Genomic DNA, 27,472 nt, shown 5'->3' on the forward strand with positions numbered 1-27,472 from the left:
GGAGATCTTGGAGAATCTCATAGTTGTGGTTTGGGAGCAGACTGTGGAGTTCTCAGCACACACGTTAGGAGACCTTCTCGTCCCAGCTCTTGCTCTAAGAGTTTGTTCAACTGTGGTGAATGCTGCATCCTTCCTCTGCCTTGGTTTCTACATCTCTAAAACAAGGAGGGGCTCAACCAGGCTCTATGAATTGGCCCTAGTTCTAGCATTCTACGATTCTATGGATCAGACTGCCAAGTGTAACAAAGATTTCCAGCACTAGATATGGATGAGAAATCCCATCAATTTTGGCCTCTAGAACAAGAGAAAGCAGGCCTACTGCCAAGTACATGTTTACAACGTAACACATTACCACCATGATTTGAGGCAGCTTGAAGGAGTCTCTGACCTTGGCCAAAGAAGTCTTTGCCAAATTAAACATACCATAAAGCTGAAGTCTGCTTCTGTGCAAAGGAATGTGGCAACAGATCCAACCTGTCAGGAAGATAAAATTGTCTTGCCCCATGGCCAGAACCAATCCCTTAGGCAAACAGCTTGAGTTCTTGCAGAAAGCCTTCCAGCTTCTTCCTGGGACCAGCACCAGTTCTTTCTCTCCTTTGTTATTTCATTTCCCCCTACTTGCCTTTCTCTGTGTGCATCAAACTTCACTCTGGTCAGGGGAGGAACCCATGGCTCTCAGGAACAGAAAATATCCCTTTTAGAGCTCATAGTCACAAATGAGCTAGCACTCCAATCTAAAGAAGTTTCTCAAAGTGTGGTCTGTCAACTCCATGTATCAGAATCAGTGACGCTAAAAGTGCAGATTTCAGGTTCTACCTTGATCTACTGAGACAGGATTTCTATGGGAAGCCTGGAATATGCATTGTCACAAGCATTCTGGATGGGAATGAAGCTTCAGCCCCATTGCCTCACAACAGGGTCCCTTGTCCAGGTCTAGGATATTTGAATTACAGGCAATTTAGTGGAATTTTTGGTATTGAAACCAGAGTAAGAGGCAACAATGTATGATTTGAGAAGCCATACATGACATTTGTTGATGTAGACAAAGAAAAATCTAAGGCCAGGTGTGGTGGCTCATGCCTGTAATCATGACACTCTGGGAGACTGAGGCAGGTGGATCACCTGAGGTCAGGAGTTCGAGACCAGCCTGGCCAACATGGTGAAACTTAATCTCTATTAAAAATATAAAAATAAGCTGGGCATGGTGGCAGGTCCCTGTAATTCCAGCTACTCAGGAGGCTGAGGCAGGAGAATCGCTTGAACCTGGGGACAGAGGATGCAATGAGCCAGGATCATGCCACTGCACTCCAGCCTGGGCAACAGAGTGGGAATCCATCTCAAAAGAAAAGAGGGGGGAAAAAAATCTAAGAATGAGGTTGACAGTAGCTCACATGGGGCTTCCCTAATGGCAGTGCATCTGTAGAATCCAGGCCTGCTCATCCTCTTTAAAGGTGAGGAAATTTACATTGCCCTTCCCAAATTCATCAGAATCAGGGGGCAGCAACTCACCCTAATTAGTCATCTCACAAGAGACTGGTAAATAAACTACAATGTTATTTAATTACAAGGACAGACAAAATTAATTACAAGGACAGACAAAATTGCTAAGCAAACAGAAGTATTCATGTCAGCATGCCAAGGAATTTCCCCCCCCACTACCTTTTCTTTTCTTTTCTTTTCTTTTTTTTTTAAGAAAAGTCTAGACAGAAAGGCAAATTACCACTAACAGATGGTTTGATGAGCATGAGCATGGGAATTAGATGATGTTAAAGTCATGAGGTGTGTCAACCAGCAAGACTCTCCATCAAAGGAAAGGAAGTGAGAACAGACCTGCAATTTACCTAAGCACTTCCTATTGACAAGGCACCAACGCTACTCTTAATCTCGTAGTAATATGCTTGGCAAAGGGACAAGAATCTTCTTGCTAGCTGGTTTGAGCTAGCCAATGATAGCAAACCCAATGATAAATATTTGCTCTTTGTTTTTTTTTCTTTCTTTTTTGAGACAGAGTCTCGCTCCATCACTCAGGCTGGAGCACAGTGGCCTGATCTTGGCTCCTTCAACCTCAGCCTCCTGGGTTCAAGCGATTCTCCTGTCTCAGCACCACCACGTGGCTGGGACAACAGGTGTCCACCACTACACTCAGCTAATTTTTGTATTTTTAGTAGATACGAGGTTTCATCATGTTGGCCAGGCTGGTCTCGAACTCCTGACCTCAGTTTATCCACCTGCCTTGACTTCCCAAAGTGCTGGAATTACAGGGGTGAGCCACTGACCTGGCTTGTTTCTTCTTCTTTTGCTATTTTCTCCCTAGACCCTGGTAGCCATTACACAGAGTCAAGTTCATCTTTATTCTGTCCATTGTAACACAAGTGAGCAGAATTCTTAAGCAGCCTAGTCCTACTAACTAATAAAATTTCTTAATTATCTGCAAATGGGACTCTAATCCATTACCTATAATTTCATTTGCATTTTCACCTAAACTGCACACTTGCTAACCATGTATTTTAACAAATGAGGCATAATAAAATATTTGCTTTCTACCAAACTATGTTCAAATTATGCACACATTTAATTCTTAATATCTCTTCCAAAAGTACAGCTGAAGCAGCCTTAGAAGGAATGGAGGTGACCAGTACTTCATTTATGTGCAATGCACATCTAACCCATATGTATCTAACTAGGTTTCGGGCTCAGCTTCCAGTCTAGGTCATAAAGGTTTGCACAGCCTCCCTAACATTCCCCATCATCCCGTGGGTCCACTTTGTTACCATTAGTCACTTGTCATGTGGGTTCTATTGATGTGATCTGTCCTCTTCAGCTTTACAGGTTACATTTTTCTTAGAATCGACTTAAATTTGGAGGCAAGGACAAAGCCAGAGGAAGCAGATGTATTGAAAGCTTGCTTATCTTCATAGCAGCTGCTGAAACAGCTGAAATAGAAAACACTGGCTTCTTTCTCAAGAGTTTATATTTAAAATAATAATAATAATATCACTGTACATACAAAATAGTGAAAGCATTAGATACATGATACTCTTAAGACCTCATTTACATTTTCCTATTTCAATGAAAAGACAATGGGATTATCATATGGAAGACAGCCAAAGGCACAGATAATACAAAATAACAAATGTAAGTTATCAAACATATATATTTTCACTTGTAATATATTTTGGGGTTTTTCATTTGCTGTTTCTTTTTATGAAAAGAGTTGACAATTTTAATTTCACATTTCACAATACAAATGAAAACTACTTTTTTTTGGTCCCACTTCTCCCCTCCAAAACTATTCTCTCTTTGATAAGAAAAGGGAGAAAGTCTTCCTTATCACACTGTTAAGAAAACACCCAGAGTCACAGCACCATGGTTTCCTAGTGAAGTAGAACAAGTAATATAAACCTGACACAACAAGGCCTCTGCACTGTCCTTAACCATCTGGTCAAGTCATTCCAGGCCAAGCAGGCACCATCGTGGGACAAGTGGGAGGTCTCATTATTGGCATGTGGTTTCCCATGGGTGGCTTCATTCCAGGAGTAGGTCCCACTGGCATCATCCCATGAAGAGGAGGGCCCATCATTGGCATCATGGGAGGGATCCCATATGGGGTGATGCAATTATACTATGGCAAAAAGGAGGAGCAGAGAATGGAGTAGAAGGTATCTTTCTTGGTTGAAGTGCAGTCATTGTTCATTCAATCAAGCTCTGAGCCTGTTCTTCCCTCTATTTCTGGTAGCAGTCTTTCACATTCTCTTTGTGTTTCCTACCACTGAAGTGTGCCTTTCTCACAGATGGAGAGTCATGGGAGAGCTATGTATTGCAGTAGTCAAGACTTGGGCACGTTGCTCTGCAGGAGGTTGGCCACTCCATTACACAATGCCTGGAGATGACCTTGTAACACATTTAAAAAACTTACAGTATAGCATGGAAATAGCAGTAAAGTGTTTTGGAGAAAAAAAAATTTATTCCAGGAATTCTCTGACCATGCTATTCTGTCTTTCCAGAACTTTCCATCCCCTACTCTGATTATATCTGTTCTTTGATCTTCATAGGATCTTCAGCAACTTGTATACTTCATTTTGCTGTAGTCTTCTGTTTTGTATCATCCTTTCCTGTTTCATTTTCTTCCCTTTCCTACCCAGGTCCCATTCTCTATCACTTCAACTACTTTCTACCCAGAAAACTCAGCTTCCTCATCTCTTTTACCCCCTTCTATTAACCTTGTCTTATAAATCCCCAACCCTGGATTAACCCAAACATATCCATCTTCTTCCATGCTACCCACTGGTAGCCAAGTGTCAGAGAAATACACACAGCTAGGTGGACTGGTGCTACTACGATACATTTAGGATTTCCAGTCTCATCTGGGTCCCCAGTGCTTCGAGCCATCTGTGTCTGTGTCCCTGGTCAGTTTCCCTTTTCCCTTCTTCTCCATGATAGGTCCAAACTTTTGCTGTTCTTCTAATGCTCCCTAAACTACCCTAAGTACCTCTACTTTCTTTAGCTGATAAAACTGAGATGACCAGGAATGAGCTTCCTCAGTTCCCACTCCCCACTCACAAATTTCCTGCATCTCGAATGTGTCAAGGCCAGTGTCACGACAGTGCTCTGGCATTTACTCTTCTTCATATCCATCCAGGAATTTGTTTCATCAGCGATTCATTTGTTCTCCTGTTTCTTCAACTTCTTCCTCCTTCTGGTTTCTTCTCATCATATTCAAGTCTCTTTAAATCAAAAAACTAACAGGCGAAACTCTCACCATCCTACATTCCTCCTTTAGTGAACACTCCAATTTGTCTTCTTTTTATCTGGGCTTCTGGAGAGGTCACCATTCAGCTTTGCAACTTCTTTGCTGTCCACCAAATCCTTCATCAGATATGACTTGGCTTCTGCTTCTTCAAATCCACAGAAACTGCTTGTCCTAAAGTCATCAATGACTTTCTCATTGTTTAACCCAGGGAACAGTTTGTTCTTTCTGACTTGACTCCTCTGAGATACTTGGCATCATTGATCTCCTTTTTGAAATTCTCTAACTCTCAATAGGTGTGTAGGCTGTAGGTTTACTGATAGCTGCCAAATCCTATCTCTACCTCAACCCATTCCTTCAGACCCTCATATGAACTGCACACCAAATTGCCCACCTGGACCCAAATACAACGTATCCATAATGAGCCTCATTTACATCTCCCCAAGTCTCTTCCATTTGTGGGCCTCAATTACCAAATCAGAAGCCTGGGAGTCATCTTTAACTTCTCCCTTCACCTCCACCCTTACAGCCAATGGTTGCCAAGTGTTTTTTACTCTACTTCTTAATAAGATGTTCTCACTGCTGACTTAGCCACTGAAAGAGTCAACTGACTATTCTGCTTCCCATCTCACCCCAGAGAAATCTCATGTGGAGACTGGAATTCTGTGGTTTTCTCATTCTGTTCTTCATATGTAACTTCCATTCACCGAATGAAAACATCTGACTTGGGAGGAGCGATCTCAGTTGCAGTGAAGGGTGCCAAGTATCAGGCTGATTTCTTTTTTCAGTATTTGTGGTGAGCAAACAGGGTTTTGCAAACCATGATCATCTTGAATTATGCATTGTTGAGCTGCTTTAAGCATAAAAGCAAAAGAAATAAATGTGTAATATTCAGGGTAAGGCTGGGCCATGAAAATCATCACAGTGAAGTCATTTGTGGGGCCTTGCCTGGTTTTTCTTATAAGGATGAATCTCACCAGTTCTCTTGAAATGAAGGGGCTTGGGGTTATGAACCACAATCCTATCTTTGTGCTCCAAATTAAAGCACATGAAAATAAACAAGGGGACAGGAGTGCGCCTGCCACCCCCAGCAGCCTTTCTGGCACACATGGATAGACGATCACGTGTGGAGGCATCGACACGGGTAGATCCATCACACAGCCCTACTTGATGTCATCACAAGCATGTTCCAAGACCCATCTGGAAACTGTTTCAGAAAAGAAAAAGCCTAGAAGATTTCAATATTTATGCAACAGCCCATTTTAATCACACTCAATTTTATATCAGAAAAATTTAAAAGGGAGCAAAAATGAACTAAATACCATCCAAGATTCTTTCCAGCTGAACAAAAGCCTACAATCCCTTTAAGTCACTGGTTCTTAACTTTGGTGGCAGTGGAGGTGAAGGAGGTGTTGCAGACTCCTTTGGGAAATCAATGGAGGATATGGATTCTGTTTTCAAAAAGTGTTTATACACATACCCCATCCATACCCCCCAACCATACACCTTTATGTACAGTTTCAAGGATTTCATGCATCCCAGTTTAAGACCTTATTTCTATATTTTGGCACCGACTAGATGTGAATTTGAATGTGACTGAAACTTTTTTGTAATGACAAAAATATAAGATTTCTACTTCGCACCCCTGAAAATCCCAGCCTCCAAACCTGCTCCTCTTTCATTTTCCTAAGGGTTCTTACTATGGACTTCCCTGGGTGGTGGTGGCAGGGAGGCTATTTCTCAGCTCAGCAGAGAATCCTGTTTCATAGTTAAGCCAGTGTTTCTCAAACAAAAGCCTTTGGGAGAACTTGGACCCTTTCCTATCTCCAGGGCCATGGCTTCTGGACTGGCTAAGCTAGGAAGGATAGGCCAAATTTTAGCTGTCCCCAGTAGGCTTTCCTCGCCCCTGGGCTGAGGGTATTATCAAAGAGACCCCGGATTTAGAAGCCAGGCTGGAATTGGGTGGAATGGTTCAAGCTGCTCTTTTTCTGAAAAGACAGAACATGGTCTGGCTTATCTACAGGTTTGAGTCCAGGATGACAGGTGCCCAGGAGGAGGGGGGAAGGCAAGCCATTAAGACAAGGAAACTTTTAAGGGCTTTGGTGGTGCTGGCAGTTGGCATGAGTGAGACAGGTGGAACTGGAGCTTCTATTAAGAAGTTAAAGGGAAAATAATAATCATAATAATTTTTAAAAAGAAGTTAAAGGTGGAGTAAACATTTCCCACACTTAAATGTTCTCAGTGCTCAGATCATTCCACCACTCTGAAGCCAGGGGAGAGTATCTGGGACAGGATTATTCTTGCTGCTTTATTACTATTATTGCCATGTGACCTCTGATCTTTGTTAAGAACAACTTTGGTTTACCCAGATTCTTCACTTTCTAGAAGCTCCCTCTTCATGATTCCTTAATCATGAAGGAATTTACTTACCACTTTCATTTTCCTGTAATTTGAGGAAGTGGTCATTTACTTACCACTTTCATTTTCCTGTAATTTGAGGGCTTTTTCAAGAATTTCAACAAAGTGTCAAAATTTCTTCTGACTCCCTTCTAACTTGAAGCCTTCAGAAAATATTTTGCATAGCATAAGAACTAGATAAACATGTTTCAATTTCTCCAACTGATGAAAAAGTTTAATTTTGTTTCATATTACTTCTGCAGAATTACAGAAAATGAAATGTTGGCAGAATTCCATGGGAAAAAATACGAATTTTAGCAGTTTTGCCTAATTCAATTACATCATTACTTCCCAAACTCACCAGTTGTTATACCATATTGCAAAATGTCACCAGTACTTTCCCAGTTTCATATATTATGGAGAAAAGATAATTTTATGATGTGCCTGTAGAGAAAGTGGAAGAGGAGCTTGTACAAGAGAAGTGTCATGTAACAGTCACTGTGGGCACCTGCCTCCTACAAATTCTGATAGGTGCAAAGAAAAGATTTTAACAAAGTTTATTCGTTCATAATGTTTTTCTTAAAAAAACAAAATTTCCAATTTTGCTTTCCATTAATGAGTTAACACAATGTGTTCAATGTATTATACAGAATATAATACCCATGAAATAGATGCTTTCTGTGGGCTCAAAATTAGAGGCTTCATATTCATAGTTCTATCTACCTGGAATTCCTCACCATGCACATACATACTCTCTCTCTCTCTCTTTCTGACACACACACACACACACACACACACACACACACACACACACTGGATCACCCAGATACACAAAGCAAATGTTATTGGAGCTAAAAAGAGAGATAGCCCCAATACAATAACAGCTGGAGACTTTGACACCCTACTTTCAGCATTGGACAGATCTTCCAGATGGAAAATCAACAAAGAAACATTAGACTTAATCTCCACTACAGGCCAAATGGATCTAATATATATTGATAAAACATTTCATCCAATGGCCTCAGAATACACATTCTCCTTAGCACATGCATCATTCTCAAGGATAGGCCATATGTTAGGTCGCAAAACAAGTCTTAAAACATTCAAAAACATTGAAATAATATCAAGCATTTTCTCTGACCATAATGGAATAAAACTAGAGGTTAATAACAAGAGAAATTTTGAAAACTATGCAAACACATGGAAATTAAACAATATGCTCCTGAAATGACCAGGAGTTCAATACATTGGAAAGATCATACATCATGATCAATGAAGAAATTGAGAAGGAAATCAAACATTTTCTTGAAACAAATGACAACAGAAATGCAACATACCAAAACCTACAGCAAAACCAGGACTAAGAGGGAAGTTTATAGCTGTAAGTGCCTACATCAAAAAAAGAGGAAAAAAATCATAAACAACCTAATGATGCATCTTCAGGAATGAGAAAAGCAAAAACAAATCAAACCCAAAATTAGGAGAAGAAAAGAAATAAGAAAGATCAGAGCAGAAATTAATGAAATTGAAGTGAAAAAATACAAACTATCAATGAAACAAAAAGTTAGATTTTGAAAAGTTAAACAAAATTGACAAAACTTGAGACAGACTAACTAAGAAAAAAGAGAGAAGACACAAATAAATAAAATCAGAACTGGAAAAGGAGACATTACAACTAATACAAAAGAAATTCAAAGGGTTATTAGAGGCTACTATGAGCAACTCTATTCCAATAAATTAGAAAATCTAGAACAAATGGACCAATTTCTGCACACATACAATCTACCAAGATTGAACCAGGAAGAAATCCAAAACTGGACAAACCAGTAACAAGTAACAAGATCAAAGCTATAACAAAAACTCTCCCAGTAAAGAAAAGCCCAGGACCCAATGGCTTCACTGATGAATTCTACCAAACATTTAAAAAAGAATTAATGTCAACTCTACTTAAACTATTTCAAAAAAATAGAGAAGCAGGGAACACTTCCAAACTCATTCTACAAGGCCAGTATTACCTGGATACCAAAACCAGATAAAGACACTTCAATAGAAGGAAACTACAGCCCAGAATCTCTAAGAATATTAATGCAAAGTTTTTCAACAAAATACTAGCAAACCAAATTCAACAATACATTGGAGAGATCATGCATCACGATCAAGTGGGATTTATCCCTCGGATGCAAGAATGGCTCAAGGTACCAAATGCTATGCAAAGACAGTTCAACATATCAAATCAATCAATGTGATATATCAACAGAATGAAAGATAAAAACCACATGATTATTTCAATTGATGCTGAAAAAGCATTTGATAAAATTCAACATTCCTTCATGGTAAAAACCCTCAAAAAACTGAGTATAGAGGGAACATAACATAATAAAAGCCATATACAACAGACCCACAGCTAGTATCATACTGACTGGGGAAAAACTGAAAGCCTCTCCTCTAAGATCTGGAACACAACAAGGATGCCCACTGATATAACTGTTACCCAACACAGTACTAGAAGTCCTAGCTAGAGCAATCAGACAAGAGAAAGCTATAAAGGGGATCCAAATTAGAAAAGAAGTCAAATCATCCTTGTTTGCAGATGATGTAATCCTGTATTTGGAAAAATCAAAAGACTATACAAGAAATCTATTAGAACTGATGAACAAATTCAGTTTCAGGATGCAAAATCAACCTACAAAAATCAGTAGTATTTCTGTATGCCAACAGTGAACAATCTAAAAAAGAAATTAAAAAGTTACCCTACTTACAATAGCCGCATATAAAATTAAATGCCTAGGAATTAACTAAAGAAGTGAAAGATCTCTGTAATGAAAACTATTAAACACTATGAAAGAAACTAAAGAGGACAAAAAAATGGAAAAACTTTCAATGTTTATGGAATGGAAGAATCAGTGTTGTTAAAATGTTCGTACTACCAAAGCAATCTACAGATTCAATGCAATCCCTATCAAAATATCAATGACATTCTTCATAGAAATAGAACAAAAATCCTAAAATTTATTTGGAAACACAAACGCACACACACACACACACACACACAGAGAGAGAGAGAGAGAGAGAGAGAGAGAGAGAGTGAGAATAGCCAAAGTCATCCTAAGCAAAGAGAACAAAACTGGAAGAATCACATTACCTGGCTTCAAACTACTACACAGCTATAGTACTGTAATACTACTTTTGGTTACTACAGGGCTACAGTAACCAAAACAGGATGGTACCGGTATAAAAATAGACACACAGACCAATGGAACAGAAGAGAGAATCCAGAAACAAATCCATACACCTACAGTGAACACATTTTCGACAAAGGTGCCAAGTACATACACTGAAGAAAAGACAGTCTAGTCAATAAGTGGTTCAGGGAAAACTGGATATCCATATGCAGAGGAATAAAGCTACTGCAGAAATAGATGAGAGGGCCGGGCGCGGTGGCTCACGTCTATAATCCCAGCACTTTGGGAGGTTGAGGCAGGCGGATCACAAGATCAGTAGTACAAGACCAGCCTGACCAACATGATGAAACCCCATCTCTACTGAAAATACAAAAATTACCTGGGTGTGGTGGCGCACGCCTATAGTCCCAGCTACTTAGGAGGCTGAGGCAGGGGAGGCGGAGGTTGCAGTGAGCCAAGATCAGGCCATGGCACTCCAGCCTGGGTGACAGAGTGAGACCCCATCTCAAAAGAAAGAAAGAAAAAAGAAATAGGTGAGAGACCCCTATTTCTCACCATATGCAAAAATCAAATCAAAATGGATTAAAGACTTACTCTAAGACCTGAAAGTATGAAACTGCTATAAGAAAACATTGTGGAAAATCTTCAGGATATTGGTCTGGGCAAAAATTTCTTGAGCAATATTCCACAAGCACAGGCAACCAAAGTTAAAAGGGGAAAGTGGGATTATACCAAGCTTAAAAGCGTTGGCAGAGCAAAGGAAGCAATCAACAAAGTGAAGAGACAACACACAGAATGGGAGAAAATATTTGCAAACTACCCATCTGATAAGGGATTCATAACCAGAATATATAAGGATTTCAAACAACTCTTTAGGAAAACATCTAATCCAATCAAAAAATGGGCAAAATATTTGAATAGATATTTCTCAAAAGAAAACATACAAATGGCAAACAGGCATATGAAAAGGTGTTCAACATCATTCATCATCAGAAAAATACAAATAAAAACAACAATGAGATATCATCTCACTCCAGTTAAAATGGCTTATATCCAAAAGTCAGGCAATAGCAAATGCTGGTGAGAATGTGGAGAAAAGAGAACCCCTATATGCTGTTGGTGGGAATGTAAAGGAGTACAACTACTATGGAGAACAGTTTGGAAGTTCCTCAAAAACTAAAAATAGAGCTACCATACACTCCAGCAATCTCACTGCTGGGTATATACCAAAAAGAAAGGAAACCAGCATATCGAAGAGATATCTGCACTTCTATGTTTGTTGCAGCTTTTACAATAGCTAAGATTTGGAAGCAATCTAAATGCCTACCAACAGATGAACAGATAAAGAAAATGTGGTACAGATCCACAGTGGAGTACTAGAGCCATAAAAAGGAATGAGAGCCAGTCATTTGTAACAACATGGATGGAACTGGAGGTCATTATGTTAGCTGAAATAAGCCACAAACAGAAAGATGAATAGCACATGTTCTCACTTATTTGTGGGACCAAAAAATCAAAACAATTGAACTCAAGGACATAGAGAATAGAAGGATGGTTCCCAGAGGCTAGGGAGGGTAGCAGGGTGCTAGGGAGGAGGGGGGATGGTTAATGGATACAAAAAAAGCAAAAATAATGAATGAGACTTACTATTTGATAGCACAACAGGGTAACTATAGTCAATAATAACTCACTTGTACAGTTTAAATAACTAAAAGAGTTATTGGGTTGCTTGTCACTCAAAGGATAAATTATTTTATCCTTTGAGCAACCCAATAATTAATTAAGTAACCCAATAATATATATCTTTCATGTGCCCCATAAATATATATATATGTGTATATATATATATATGTGTATATATATATATATATGTGTGTATATATATCTACTATGTAAGTATATATACCTACATATACCTGTAGGTATATATACTGATAGGTATATACAAGTATACATACCTACTATGTAGGTATATGTACCTACATATAAATATATATATATATATATACACTTACATATAAATATAAATGTATACCTACATAGTAGGTATATATACTACCTAAAAATCTTATGAAAGACTATGTAGGTATACATATATATTTATGGGGCACATGAAATGCTTTGATATAGGCATACAATATGAAATAAGCACATCATGGAGAATGGGGTACAATGAGTTACAATCACCCATTCTTCATGATGTGCTTATTTCATATTGTATGCCTATATCAAAACATCTCATGTACCCCATAAACATATATATATATACATACTATGTACCCACGAAAATTAATATAACATATGCAGAATAAATATTCATGAGAAAGAAATAAGTTAGTATGCTGGCAGCATCTTGTGTCTAGCACATAGTATGCACTATAAAAGTACTTGCTGTTATTACTGCATAGTTTTAAACAATTTTGCTGTGACAGGACAATTTTATGAATTATAATCACCATCCTTTAGCAATCCTGCAAACCCACCTCATTCTCATCTGTTGCCCTTTTCGATCTCACTCACCGGCCCACTGCTGTCAAGAGGGAAGGTTGACGCTGGCCTTGATTCCTCGGGAAGAGCCAGCAGAACCAGATTTCTCTCCTGATAACTGAGAAAGGATTTTTTTTTAAGTTTCTCTGAACTGAGGTTGAAGAGAAGGGAAGCAAAAGAGAAGGGGCTGGTGGTGGTATCTGAGGAGCTCCTTGGGCTCTGGCATGTTCCCACAACTCTCTAAGACTTGCTTTAAATGAAGAATCGGAACCTTTAAGCAAGAGTGTGGACTTCAGAGAAATCTCTGCCTTGTATCCCAAGTGCCCTGCATCCCAACTGGACTTGTGCAGCATGATTCTCCCAGAACGTCCTGCCCCACCAGGAGGCAGCAGTTGGGCATAGATGGTTGGGATGGTGTTGAAGCAGAGAGGACCTAAAAGACCCCCTTTGTGTTTCCCACTGATCAGAAAGGTATGGAGAACAGTAGACCCCCTCTGTGCCCCAGAGGAGTGTGGGGGAAAAGAGAAAACCAACCTGAAAAGTTAATAAAGCCCTGATGCAGGGACCACACAGCCAAAATGGAGAGGATTGCACTGCTGCAGGCCAGCTAGCAATTTGGTGCTCTGGTAGATGCCAGTGTGGCAGGATGCCAAACCCTGAGCACAAGGAGTTTCACATATTTCAGTGAGTAACAGAATGGAAAGGTACCAACAGCCAGGGGCCTGATCCTCTTGCCACTGAAGTTATGATGCTACCTAAGACCCCTGGATCTCCCAACCCCACCGCCAACTCAGGTTGGGAGTGAGGTCAGGGATTAAAATCTTGAATTAACTCAAGTAGAAGCCTGAAATAAATAACTTTACCTCAAATGAACTGAGATTAAATTTTCTTCCAGAAAGTGAAATGGAGTTTGAAATAGAGAATAACTTGAGTCATAGAAAAACAGAGCACAGGGACTGAAAACTCATACTGACCAACTTATCAGATGGTAGCAATGCCTAGGATGCATGTTCAAGAGTGCCCTCTACACTGTGCCTCACAGTGCAAGATTACTCTGAGAATTCTGCTTAGGCAGTCCTCGATATAGCCAGTTTCTTACTGAAGGAATAAGCCTCCTAGGTAGAAAGCTGCTAGAAATGACAGAAAAAGAAGAAAGAAGCAAGACGTCATGGGGTAGGTAACTAGGGACTTATAGTGACAATGTAGGACCTGCCGTAGCTGGGCAAAGGCAGTAAAGCCTGCTAGACAGAGCCCTGAATTTGAGTCAGACGTCTTGAGTTCAAATCCCAGTCCCTTACTTTGCTCTATAATCCTGAGAAAGCACTTTAGCGTCGGAGAACCTCAGCCTCCTCATCTGTAAGTAGCTTCTCCAGGTTGGGGTTAAATGAGAGCAGGTATGGAAAGTCTCCTCACAGAGCCAGACATGTGACAGATGTTCAGTGAGTATCTGATGAAGAATAAAACCCTGTTTCTAAGTCCTTTACTTCCAGACCTGGCCTGGCTTCTTCTCCCAAGCTGATGGTCCTGATTTCCATGCCTGCTTCCATCTCTGGCTCTGATCTTAGACTGAGTGGGTGGATGACCCAGAACCAGGATGCTACCTGGTTCAAGTATCATTTGCTCTTTAGATTCTCAAAGTCCTGCTAGATGGCTAAACAGTCCGGAGTCCCCACCCTAACCCTAAAAACCCCCATGCACACATATGCCTTCCTTGCTGGCTGGACCTGTGAGGTGCCAGCATGTCATGGGGCTAACCTGGACCTTTGTGGCTAGAGGAGCTGTAAATCCCTTGTTCCAGAGACACCACGGAGTTTTATATTATAACTGAGGATAAAGGGGCTATTTTAAATACACAGACAGTTTGGGCATTATAACTAAGCCAGAGGAAAATTTTACAGCAATATCCTATCATCCAGTTTAAATGGTGTTCAGGCCAGGGTGCTCATGGGGGCTCTTTGTGAAGGAAGCAGAGGTGATGAATTCCTCCCTCAGTAATAAAAGGAGCAGAGTCTGCAAAGAGGAGTAGCACTTTAGAAGGGGTGGTCCTTTAAAAACTTCCTGGGGCTGGTGGAAAGGAAAAAGGGGTGCACTGGGAGCCAGATACTGAGACGGACCCAGAGGCCTTACCAGTGGGAGGCCTGCATGCCTCCCTGACAGCTTGATATATTTCAGTGATGGAAACTGCTGACCGTACTCTTTCTGTTTAAGTTAGCACATTTTGTTGGCTTCCTTGCAGTAGGCGCTGAGTCATTCTTTCCCAGCTCCCCATCTGTATCACTTTTCGCTTTTTAGCACACTTATGTCAGGGTCCACATTCTTAATAATGAAGTCAAAATGCTCTGTTCTCAAGGCTTCCAGAAAAAAAAAAAATGCTAAACACAAAGAAGCTGTTAAGGCAGCTGGGATTACACCGGGAGGGAGGGATAAATTCAAACTGCACTCCATGGAACCTGTAAAACTCCATCAGCTTTACCAGTTTCTCTCCAGCCTCCACATCCCCAAGGACCTCATTGTCCCTAAAGAAACCCATTAGTGTGCACAGGCTAATGAGACCCTCCAGTCACTGGAACAGGAGAGACTCAATGTGGATCCCATTTCTGCACACTTCGCAGCAGGATGCTGGAAAAACCTGGTCCTCCATCCACCCGCCAGGCTCAGGGCAGCACTGACTCCTTCAACCTCAGCTATGCAAGGAATTCTGCTTGAAGAGACACTCCAAGGAGTGAGGACATCTTTTATCTGGGGGACACTGATTGTGTCATAGTTTTATCATTAAACAATTGTTTTCAGGGAGACTGTCTTGCAATGAAAATGAGTTTTTTTCCTGAAAGCCAGCGTGGAGACATTAATAGCAACCAGCTGTTTGTTTTCTGAAATAAGGAATTCTTCTCAGAGATTTGGAGGGTGGCATATGATGAGGGGCATGGCAACCCCCATTTAAACAGGGATTAACCTTCATAGACTAAGCACACTTATTCCATCGCTAACCCCGTTTCCACTGATAAGAACTACTTGGAGCCTGGGGTAGCCCAATCCAACAGACAGAGAAGCAGCTGTGTAGCTGCCCCTGCATCTTCCTCTACAGCCTCACTCCTCCAAGTGCACCACATGGCCCTGCACTGGGGGTTTCCTCTCGTGATGACACCAACCCATCTCTACTCCCACAGCTCTCATGGAGACACCAGCCCATCTCTGCTTCCACAGACACACACCATGTTGTCTGCCTAGCTAGAGGTCCAGCCAATACTTTGTAAGTCTTAGGAGTCAATGTATCCACCCACATAGTTTAAATATTGGCTATGTGACCTTGGGCAAGTCATTTAATCTCTCCGAATCACAGTGAAATCGGAATGCTAGTACCTCTCATGCTGGGTTGTTGTGAATATTAGAATTAATGTCAGGAAAGCTTCCAACCATCTAAGAGGCATTGAATAAATGGTGTCTGGAAGTCACAGTAGCAGCAGATGAGTTGTATATTTAGAATAATGAGTGCTCACTCCAGCTATGCATTTTACTGATCTGACTTAGTGGCTTTAAGATGTTTTATAGCAGCAGAATTCCCCTTCCTTCCTGATGAAATCAGATACGAAATCTCCATTTCATAAAGCAAATAGCAGGGCATTGCTCTGGCAGAAGCAGGACAGATAGCCGGAACTCCTGCCCACCTGGCTGCCCCAGCTTTCTGTGGAAGTTCCTCAAGTTCCTGCATGAAATTCCAGGATAACTCACAACAGTTCAAAAACCATAGGTTTCATTTACAATTGCCATTTTATTTACCAATGCCAGGGACCTGAAAGGTAGAGTCTGAGCCTCAGGGCTATCCAAACATGTCACCCTAAATGTGGTCACTTTCGGATGAAGCAGGTCCTTGCCACACAGGACTGTCACTGCTCATGCAAAGGCCTTCCCTTCACGCACCCGCACAAGCAAAAAGCCCCGCCATAAACCCTTCCTGTCTCCAGCTGGTCTTACTCATGCCTACCTGAAACCTCTGTCCCACACCAGCGCCTATCTTATTTACCTCTCACTGTGACAATCACAACTCATACATTGAGCTCAGCTTTACTTTTAAAATGTCATCTCCCATTACGAGAGTTTATTTTGCATTTATATGGCACTTTATATATCCATCTCATTGGTTGCTTGTCCTGACCAAACATGGCAGGTTTGTGGAACAGGATATTACATGGAAGTTTCAGCAGAGGTCCAAAGACAATGGGAACTGCATTTCAAATGAGGTGCCAAGGAAGATGCAGGATTTTCAAAATAGGTCCTGAGAACAAGCTCCCCAGTTCTTAGACCCTTCTTTCACAATGAAGGAAGGTGGCAATTGAGGCATTTCTCAAGAGGATCTCTTTGGAGAGAGCTGTAGTGTGAACCCTACTCCCCAAAGAGAGAGGTAAGGGGTCCCACCTAACTCCTGGTAATGTGGCCTTCAAGGAAATAGGAGAAGATTTTTAGAGAGAGCTGTGGACATGTGGGGGTAGCTTCTTCCTACCACGTCTACTAGTGAGGTCAGAGGTAGTGCCTTTCCCCTCATCTCAATTTTTTAAAGGTTGGTTTTCAGGAGAAAACTAATATGTCCTAGCTGTCTGACCGACACAGAGGTCCAGTGTGTGACTCCCACCTGAAGGCAGGTGGCTACCTGCTTCATAAGCAGAGTGAAAGAAAGACAAAAGGCTCCCCCAGCTTGTGGGGCAAAATGATGTAAGTGATTTTCACAGACCAGATGTGGGCCTCCCACGGGAGCTAGCTGGCATTGGCTTGTCTTAGGTTGTTCCCGAGAAGACCACCTAAAGGGAAAACAGGGAGAAGCTGAATGGATGGCTGAATTGTCAGGGTCTGAGGAGGAAGAGCCATCTGGAATAGAGAAGTTCTAACAAGGGGATGCAGGTGAGTGACCACCAGCCACAGAGCAGGGGTGCCTCCACGGAGAAAGCAGCAGCCCTGCGGGCAATCTGAAATTCCTGCCAAGCCAAGAGGGCCCCAGAGCAGAGTGGCACAGCAGTGGCTCTCAGATTGAGCTCCTGCCTCTCTCTCTCTCTCTGAATTCTAACCACAAAGCACAGCTATCGGGATGGGAGAAGAGGAGAAAAAAACTCGATGGGAGAAGAAAGAAGAAAATGACCACAGCCCTTCCTGCTCGCAGCATGCTCAACCTGCAGGAGGGAAGAAATCCTGACTTTAAATCAAATTCCTGGAACTCGACATTTTAATCACCAGATTGAGATTATTTTTATTACCCAAAAGTAACCCAAAAAATCATGCAACTGCCTGATTTTTTAGCTAGTGGCAGGGAAGATTAGTCCCATGGTCTGGATTAAAGGGACAGTGAAAGACAAAAACAGTTACTTTATAATTGTATATTTATATGTGCTTGGTCAACAGTAGGCGTTAACATGGACCAGTCTCTCACCATTAAGAGTTATGGGTATCATTCAGAACTTTTATGCGGCTTAGGTAAATAAAGGAAATGTACTGGCTTATATAACTGGGATGTCCAAAGGTAAAGCTGGTTCTGGGAGCTCAAACGGAACCATCGCCTCCCTCTTGCTCATCTAGTTCTCTTAATGCATGGAGCTCATTTTCTTCCAATGCAAACTGGCTCTATTTGTGCAGAAAGTGCAACCACAGGCAGGCAGCTATAGACTTGCATAATCCCAGCTTAGGTCCAGAAGAAAGAGAGAGCTTCTTGCTTTCAGCATCTATAAACAAAATCCCAGGGGAGTGCCTGATTGGCTTATCTTGCGCCATGTGCCCACCTGATCGATGTCCAGGAGGGGCCGGGTACTTGATCTTGCAATGTTGCATGGAAGAGGTGTCTCACTCCAAAGGAAGTGGGCTGGGACTACTTGAAGAATGGGACAGGTGGGGAGTGCAGACCAGAACAACAAACGCCATAGTTTTCCACATTGTGTAGCACAGGAAAGTGCAGCTCAAATATGTCAGCTGCATACTCTTCCTATGCATAGAAAATAATGATGATTATAACAATTAATATCTTACCACTGGGTATCTCTGCTTATACTCTTCCCTCAGTCAGAGATGTACTCTATCAAAATTCTGCTCATTTTTTAAGCTCAGCTCAACTATCATCTCATCCATGAACCCTCTCATGAATTCCAGAAATGAAAATGAATTGATCCCGTTACTGAAGTCTTATTGTATTCGTACAGTTCTCAGCCTTGGTTCTGCAGCAGAATCAGTGAACAGCTGGTTGAAATGCCAGCCCTCTATCAAATCTTCCCTGACCTCAAAAGCACAAATACTCTTCTCTCTACTCCTGTAATAATGAAAGCCTTCTGAAACTATCACTTTCTTGTCAACTGCTTCTGCACTCGCACCCAGATTATTGCTTCTATGAAAGCACATGGCTTTACATTTGGTACATCAGGAAATTGTGCTTTATTGGGTCAGGCAGCAATTCCTTTTACATGTTGTGCTAGTTTTAAAATACGTTTACAAATTTTTGAAACTCCTCTCTTCAACAGGCGGAGTCTAATTCCCTTCCCTTTGAGCATGGGTGGGAACAAGCTACTTGCTTCTAATGAATTGAGAAAAAGGTTCTGTGATAGCGTGCAAGGTAAGCAGTGGTGCTGCAACTTCTCTTGCTCTCTCCTGAATTGCTCGCTCTGGGTAAAGTGACTCACAACTGCCAGATTGTGGGAAAACTCAAACAGCCTATGGAGAGCCCACGTGGGAAGGAACTGAGGCCTCCTGCCAACAATATGTGAGTGAGCATCTCCAAGGCAGATTGTCCAGCCCCAGCCAAGCCTCCAGATGATGGCAGCCCTGCTGACAGTCGACTACAGCCGCAGGAGACTCCCTGAGCCAGAACCTCCCAGCTAAGCTGCTCCTTACATCTTGACCCATAGAAACTGAAATAACAAATGTTTGTTGCTTTAAGTCACTAAATTTTGGGATAATTTGTTATACAGCAATAGATAACAAATGCATACACTTAGATGTGGCAAGCGTGCTTAAGATGGTGTCTTAGCCTGGGTTCCTCAGGAAACAGAGCCCAAGGAAAAAGCTAACGTGCTAGCACTAAACTACGGAGCTTATTGCAGGGAAGCAGGAGGGAGAGCAAACCTCAGAGTGCATTACTAAGCTGCACCCTGCTCAGGATCGCTTGCCACTGATTGTTCCATCTTGCAGGACTGATTCTGAAAGGCTGTGAGTTCACATGTATCTCAGGTCAGTTTGTAGAGAGGGTAGAAGTGAACAGAATGTATCTATCTGCTCTTATCTCCCTGTAGTCAAGGTTTCTTCACAGGACATTAACACCGTATATTTCCTGGTATGTTTGCATGGTCTCCAAGCAGGTCCCTGGTGTCACATGCCTTGGGATGAACAAGGAAACACCACCTTCCTAGGCATGGGGCACTGCCCGGTTGTGACCACCTGAGACCAGTTGTGGCTCATACAAAATTGGTCACCAATTAGCAGCTCAAGCAGAACCGATGGGCAAAGGTCCTAGACAGATGGGGCTAAGAAGGCTCTGGTGGCACAGAAGAGGTGCCTGATAGACAGGGTGTGGGTAGTGCAGCGTGTTATCTGTAAGTTTCCTCAAAACTCAGATGTGGAAAGGGGTAAGATCATCTGTGAAAATGGCCCAAAACACTGTCTGGGATCAGGCAACTCCAATCAAAGGGACCTGGTCATAACCTCAGAGACTGCAACCAGGAAACTCAGATGTCTATGTAATTGAATTAAATCCTTAAATTAAGTCCAAAAATGCAGGTGTTGCTAGAAATGGAGAGTGCCAGCAGCATTAGAGATGGAAGTTCAGCAAGAGACGAGTGGGCAGCAGCTCCCACCATGTCCAGGCGAGAGGGTACCCCAACTTGTGCACCTGAATATGCGACCAGTAAGGCAGGCAAACCCCAAAACGAGGATGAAGAGAACTTGGTGACAGCAGCCATTAAGGGCTCATATAGATGAGTCCCCTTGTTCTAGTCTTGAGCTTACCAATTAACCGCCTCTGTATCATTCATCTTCCCAAGTAATCGTCCCAAAAGGGAGAGAATGTTCTGATACACAAGCAAAAGTATCAGATTCACTTGTTAGTTCCAGTTGGTGTAAACCATTCAGCCCACTTGAGGTGTAGGTATAATCGCCATTCTTACTTAACGAATTAATTGCTCATGCTCTCCCCTGCAGCCACGTACCAGGTGACCAGCCAGCCTACTACAATGAGACCCAGTGCCTCTTTTCCCAAATCACGGCGGAGGATTTAAAACAACCACACGCAAACAAGAAGTTGGGTCTACACAGTACAGGTGGACGTGCACACACTGTAGACATGGGTGTCCAACTGGGCTGGGTCAGCAACGCTCAGGGCGCGTGAGGAGGAAGGGCACCTTCCTGGGCTCCCGCCTGGAGGGACACTGGCATCCAGCTCTCCAGCCTGCCAGGAGCTCGGCCAACCATTCTGGGGTGGGTCCTTTTCAAGAACCACACTTGGCTCCTCCTCCTCCTTCAGGTACTCTGTCCACCTGTTTCACTGAGGTCAGCTGGCATAGAGCCCACCCTACATCTCAGAGGAAGCAAACTACATGTGCTCCCCTGGAATGACTTCTCTTTCTCTCTTCTCCACCTAGAGCACCTCTCCTCCAGGGACCAAGGAGAAAAGCTCCCTCTGCTGTTTGATGTTGACATCAGCTTCCCACAGCTGTATCTTTTATCCGGAGGTGGGCTTTTAATACCTTCCCTGGCACAGACTAAAGTGTACAGCCATTCAGGGTTACACTGCATTTCATTTATTCTCCCATTGGTTCATCCATCAAATGCTGTGCGGTTCCTACTTAGAAGCAGAGCAGTCATGATAGAAATGAGACTACGGATTCAGAAATTGCTGACACATGGCTTTTTCACACACTTCAACCACGTGCCTAAAGACGCGAGAGACATACAACCTGAAGTCTGGTGGCTGCTTCACCTCAGTTCAGGTGTGAACATACCAGTTCTCTGGGTTCTCTCCTAAATCCACTCACTGTCTCCTTCCCAGAAATTGTTTTCAGATTCACAGGGTTGAGGCCCTTATATTCACAAATAAACAAACTTAGACACTGCATTTGAAAAGTGGCTCAAGGGTATATTATGAAAGCCAGGGAAATAACAGCAAATAAAGATAAAACATATATCTAAAAAGAGATTCAGATACACATTTAGAAAGAAAAGGAGTCATAGCATTCCTTCAGAAGAAGGATAAGAGCAGGGCACTGAGGCAGTGAAACTATAGATATCTGTATTCACTGAGTTTTTAAATTTTAGAACACATGACATTGAATTAGACACAGATTCTACAGTGTCAGGTGTCTCATCCCAGAGGGACAGGCGGCCTGGGAGAAGGAGGAGCCCTGGACTTGGGGTCAGGCCCCAGATGACTGCAGAGAAGATGCTGGGCTGACACAGGGAAACCCTGCCACTGAGCGGGGCTCACAGCCCAGAGGGGAAATGCTGCTAAACAGAAGCACAAAAATCTCCCAGAATATTCAAGCTGGCTGTGCATCAGAATCACTGGAGGCAGTTTATTTTTAAATCATTCATGCCTAAGCCCGCCCCTGTCTCCTGAATCTGAATCTCAAGCTCAGACATCACCTCCACTGTCGAGCTTTCCTGACGCCTCCAGACAACACCGCTCCTTCACCTGTGGCCCTGTACACATCCCCACAATGGGTTTTTGTCACCTTCCTCCTTGCTTATGTGTGCACCTACCCTCTATCTCCCACTGGACTCTGAGGGTGGTGAGCCAAAGAAATAGCTGTCATTTGATTACAAGGCTTTTTCCTGAGGAAGTGATTGAATAGCCAGAATTAAAGTTAAGAGTTTTTATACTAATGCTTGGAATCATAGGTAACATTTCCTTTTTAATTGTGATCTGGGCACCCCACTGATCATTTTTGGAATTTAGAAGTAAATTTCCTGAGACTGCTATCATAGGCCTGGGATATGCTCACCAGTCTAGGTAGTGACCATGCCTGCATCTTGTTCAGCCACAGGACTGCAAGGCGAGCCCTGAGCAGGGAGTGGCTCTCAGGCAACTCAGCACAGAAAGCTGTTCTCACTTTATCTCCCAGCCAGTGACTCACCTGCAGCCGCTGCATGACAGGGACCTCAGGCAGTAGACGGGACACTGTGAACATCACCCAGTTGCCAATTCTCACATTTTTGAAAGACCTAGAAATGGAAAAACGGAGTATCATAAGCCCTAGAACCACATGATCTCTCTCCACTCCACAGAGTTCATTTCCTACTGTTAATATAATCAGCTGTGTCATCTGGTAGTGACATATACTGTTTTTCCTCAAAGCCCCCCTGGTAGCAAATGTCCCATGGGATCACCTTCTCAGTCAGCTGAGTCAGAATCATGATATTCTAGAAATGCAAAGCAGACAGAGCTCTTTTTAATAAGAGCAGAAGTCTTCGCATCTCTTGAAAACCTACTATGGGTCAGCCACTTCATACATCTTATTTTGCTTAACCTCACACTAACTCTGACATGTAGGTTTCACTGGTCTCATATTTTAGATGAAAACACTGAGGTTTGGAAAAGCGATGTGATCCTTTCAAGGTTACATGTCTAGTAACCCAGGTCTATATAATCCAAAAGCCTCTGTTTCTCGAAGTGGGGATTATATACAAGGCAACATGCCTGGATCACAAGCGGTCTCATGGTTAAACACAGCACATCCTCTAAAGTGTTGAATTTATTTAATGGTAAATAATTTAAAACACTGTTTTTTTAATTGAAGTACACATGAATGCATTGTGGGGGGATACAAATGCATAAAATGTAAAGAAAAAAATTGTAAAATTTTGAGAAACTCATACTGATGGAAAGCTACTTCTTGTGGCTTTGCTGCCAGACCCCCAGGGTTCTCTCCAGAGTCCTCTGCCATGAGGAAGATCCTGGCAGAAAGATTTAAAAGCATGGCCATAGGCCCTCAGTTTCAGCCCAAACAGGTCTCAGGATTGGCACCCCCAAGTGGAGGAGAAGGAAAGAACTGTCATCGAAGAGCCAAGAGTAGTCACTGCATGTTGCAGCGAGGCTCTGGAGGAACATAAATTATATAAGTCCCTGGGCTGCCAGGCCCCTTCCCACCTAACTCATGCTTTCATAAGGTTTCCAAAGTTTTCCAGTGTGGAGAGGAGAATCTGTCACCGAGTAAATCAGGCAGAGGCAGGTCTAGCCCCCCTTAATCCCGGCCCTATGCTACTTTTTATCACTAGCCCTCCCACTGCCAGACCTTTCTTCCCCTAAGTCCTTGCTATCTTTTTCATTAAAACACCCCGAATCATCTCTGAGGTGGCTGCAATCACCAGGGACCCGATCCTGAGGTAGGTAAGCTAGTCTATACTCAGCCCGAGGCTTGCAGTGCCTCCAGAGAAGTCAGTCACTGAATTCCAAACAGGATGAAAGGAAGGTCACCAGTCAGGCCCTTGACCAAGCTCAGCTGGGCACATCATGGCCTCACATACCGATATCTCTGAAATTAATAGGATAGCCAAGAAAATTACCAAATAAAGCAAAGAAGGGCACAGCCTCATGGGACTACGGAGAGGAGACCCTGATCAAGAGGAAACAGAAGCAAAGCTCTTGAAGTGGCCCCACACCTACAAGCATGCTGCTGCCAGTCCACGCCATGCCCAGTTCCCCAAACACACTTGCTCGCTGGCCCCGCTGACTCACTGACCCTTGCCACTCCTTTCACCGGGGCCTCTGCCCTGCTCACTGCATGGCTAATTCCTACTCACTGCTTGTGCGTGGCTTCGGCTTTGATGCCACTTCTCCCAGGAAGATTTCCCTGATTCTCTGCAGTCTGGGAACTTCCTGTTTACTTCCTAGGAACACCCCACATTTCCCCCATCCAGATGCCTACCAGATGCATGACAATTGCCTATATATTTGTGAGCTCACAAGAGCATGAATCCCCAGAGACAATGCCAGGGACATAGTAGGCACTCCCATTGTCTTCTGAATGAATGAAAGTTAAAGACATGCTTTAAGTCCCCGAGGAGGCCTGTTAGACCACAGGGATACCCTTTCTTGGCAATTCATCTAGCCTCAGAAACCCAGAGCAACAAAGGGCTGCTTTTGAGAGAGCTGAGAAGTGGGGAGGAGCTCATGCAAACAACTAAGCACCTACCACCTGCATGAGGACACAGGGACCAAACAGAAAAGGTCTTTTCATTGCAGAAAGTCAGTCTAATGAGGGAGACTATTAGGCTCACAATAGCAAGGACAGATTGCTTCAGTACAAAGCTGGAATGAGGACAAATGTGAAAACCAAACTGGCTGAGTGATGCCTTTGCTTACATACTAATCTTACTGCTCAGAACGTCACACGAGACAAAGATTTCAGGAGAAAATATTCATGAGAACTTTGGCAGCTATATTTGTAAGGTAATTGACAGTCAACAAAATTCATATATATCATTTTAATTGATCTTACTCATGTATCAAATATTTGAGGGTGCTTATTTATACTACACTTAACATCTAGTGTTAGGAAGGCTGGGAGAATTAAAAAGTGACTGTCTTCAAGGAGCTTGGAGTCATGTGGAAGAGATACAGGCAACCTTAATTCAAGGCGGAGAGATGAAAACCAGGTAAGTTAAGGTTGTTTTGGTTGTAAAAGACTCACTCTGGCTTAACTAACCAAGGAAATGCTCTTCTCACATAATTTAAATGTTACCAGAAAGGGGTCTCTGGTTCAAATGTCTCTGACAAAAGTACCCAGGAGTGTCTTTAAAGCCCAGGTTTAGCTTTACCCAGCAGCTTGAATAATGTCCACCAGCCACTTCTCTAATCTCTTGACTTTGCCTTGGCTGAGCCGACATCACTCTCAGGCCCTACATGGCAGCCACTCACAGCTTCAGGCCCACAGTTTCCCAGGCCGAAATTGACCTGAAAATAGGGCTTCTCGTCTACAGCTTTTAACAAAAGACCAAGGCCTAATTACCATTGGCCTGGTTGATGATCATGAGCCAACCAATGAGCCATGGGAATAGAATTAGAGGACTGTAACCCTAGGCCATGTGCCCCCACCTTACCCAGCTCCAAAGCTGGTGTTGGGTCAGGCCCACCCAAACTGCATGAGCTATGTAGTAAAGTGTCATAAAAACATTCTGGTAACTGGTCAGGTGCAGTGGCTCGCGCCCATAATCCCAGTGCTTTGGGAGGTCAAGGCAGGAGATCTCTTAAGCCCAAGGGTTTGAGACTAGCCTGGGCAACACAGCAAGACCCTGTCTCTATAAAATAAACTTTTTAAATTAGTCAAGTGTGGTGGCAGGCACCTGTAGTCCCAGTTATTCAGGAGGTGGAGGTGGGAGGATCGCTTGAGCCCAGTAGTTTGAGGTTACAATGAGCTGTAATCATGCCACTGCACTCCCACCCGGGAGACAGAGCTGTTAGGTTGGTGCAAAAGTAACTGCAGGTTTTGCAAATACTTTTAATTGCCAAAACTGCAATTACTTTTGCAGCAACCAAATAGAACTTGTCTCAAAAGAAAAAAGAAAAAAAATCAACCTGATAAAATGCTTGATGCTTAGTCCTCACGCCAGCTTTGTGTTTCCACCCATTTTACAAGCGAGGAAAATGATGCCAGTAAGAGCAAGCGCAGGACTAGAGCCTGGTCTTCTCTCTCAGTCCTATGCTCCTCCCATCAGTGCTTTCCTGATAATAATTATTAGCACTTAATTATAATAGCAATTAATTATTAATAGGGGAAATGCTTAGGGCACTGCCGGAATCTGGAGTGGGACAATTCTTCCTTGTGTGGGACTGTCCCAAGCATTACAAACATTTCACTACATTCATGGCTCTAATACCAGTGACACTTGCTTCCCAGCATTGTGACAACTAAAATGCTCGCACATACTTTCAAAAGTACTCTGAGGGAGGTATCACCTCCCCCATTTGAGAAAAACTGTATGTTACCACAAGTGAACCTTGTTATCAAAGAGGTTCATACTTCTTGGAGTTTAAACTTAAGCTCTAACATCTGGCTTTAGAGATAGTCTGAGCTTTTGATTGAACATACCTTAGACATCATCTGGCCGAAGCCCCTGGGCCAGTAGTTTTGGCCTGGAGGAGAAGGGGTAAGCAAGGGTGAAAGGGAAGAAGATGGGCTGGGAATGCATCCCTGAGAGGTGAGTATGAAGGGTTGCAGGTGGGAGGTTTCAGCTTTCCATTAATGCTTCTTTTATTCAGAAGCAAAATCACAGAATTAACACATTTTTTATAGTCAGGATTCAAACTGTTTCTTAGGGACGAGGGTATTTGTCCTCCCTTACTTGAGTAAGATGAGAAATTACAGAATTGTGGGGAAGTAGAATGCTCACTTCTGGACAATACTCACCAAAGAGATGTTGCCAAACTGACCTGCAGACAGGGTAGGTGGGAATGTAAAACCAGGTCAGAACATTCCATGGAACAGGCAGATTTATGCCAGGCAAAATACTCTAAGTGAGACAAGAAATTCGCCTCCTTAAGATACTGAAGACTATCACCTAGGAGTAGGCTTGGAATTACTCTACATATCCCAAATGGACAAAACCAGTTTCAATAGGACCTGAAAACAGCTGGACCATGAGAGATATCTAATGATAGAATGAGCCGTCTGGGAAGATAGTGACTTCCCCACTGCTGGAG

General features: G+C 42.7%; 1 pseudogene; it reads right to left on the reverse strand.

Moving 5' to 3' along the window:
• Positions 1 to 3,430: 3,430 nt before the first annotated feature.
• LOC119474066 lies at positions 3,431 to 24,463 on the reverse strand (annotated as a pseudogene).
• Between the last annotated feature and the right edge of the window lie 3,009 nt (positions 24,464 to 27,472).

The sequence above is a fragment of the Cebus imitator genome, unplaced genomic scaffold, assembly GCF_001604975.1.
Source record: "Cebus imitator isolate Cc_AM_T3 unplaced genomic scaffold, Cebus_imitator-1.0 Scaffold206, whole genome shotgun sequence".
NCBI lineage: Eukaryota > Metazoa > Chordata > Mammalia > Primates > Cebidae > Cebus > Cebus imitator.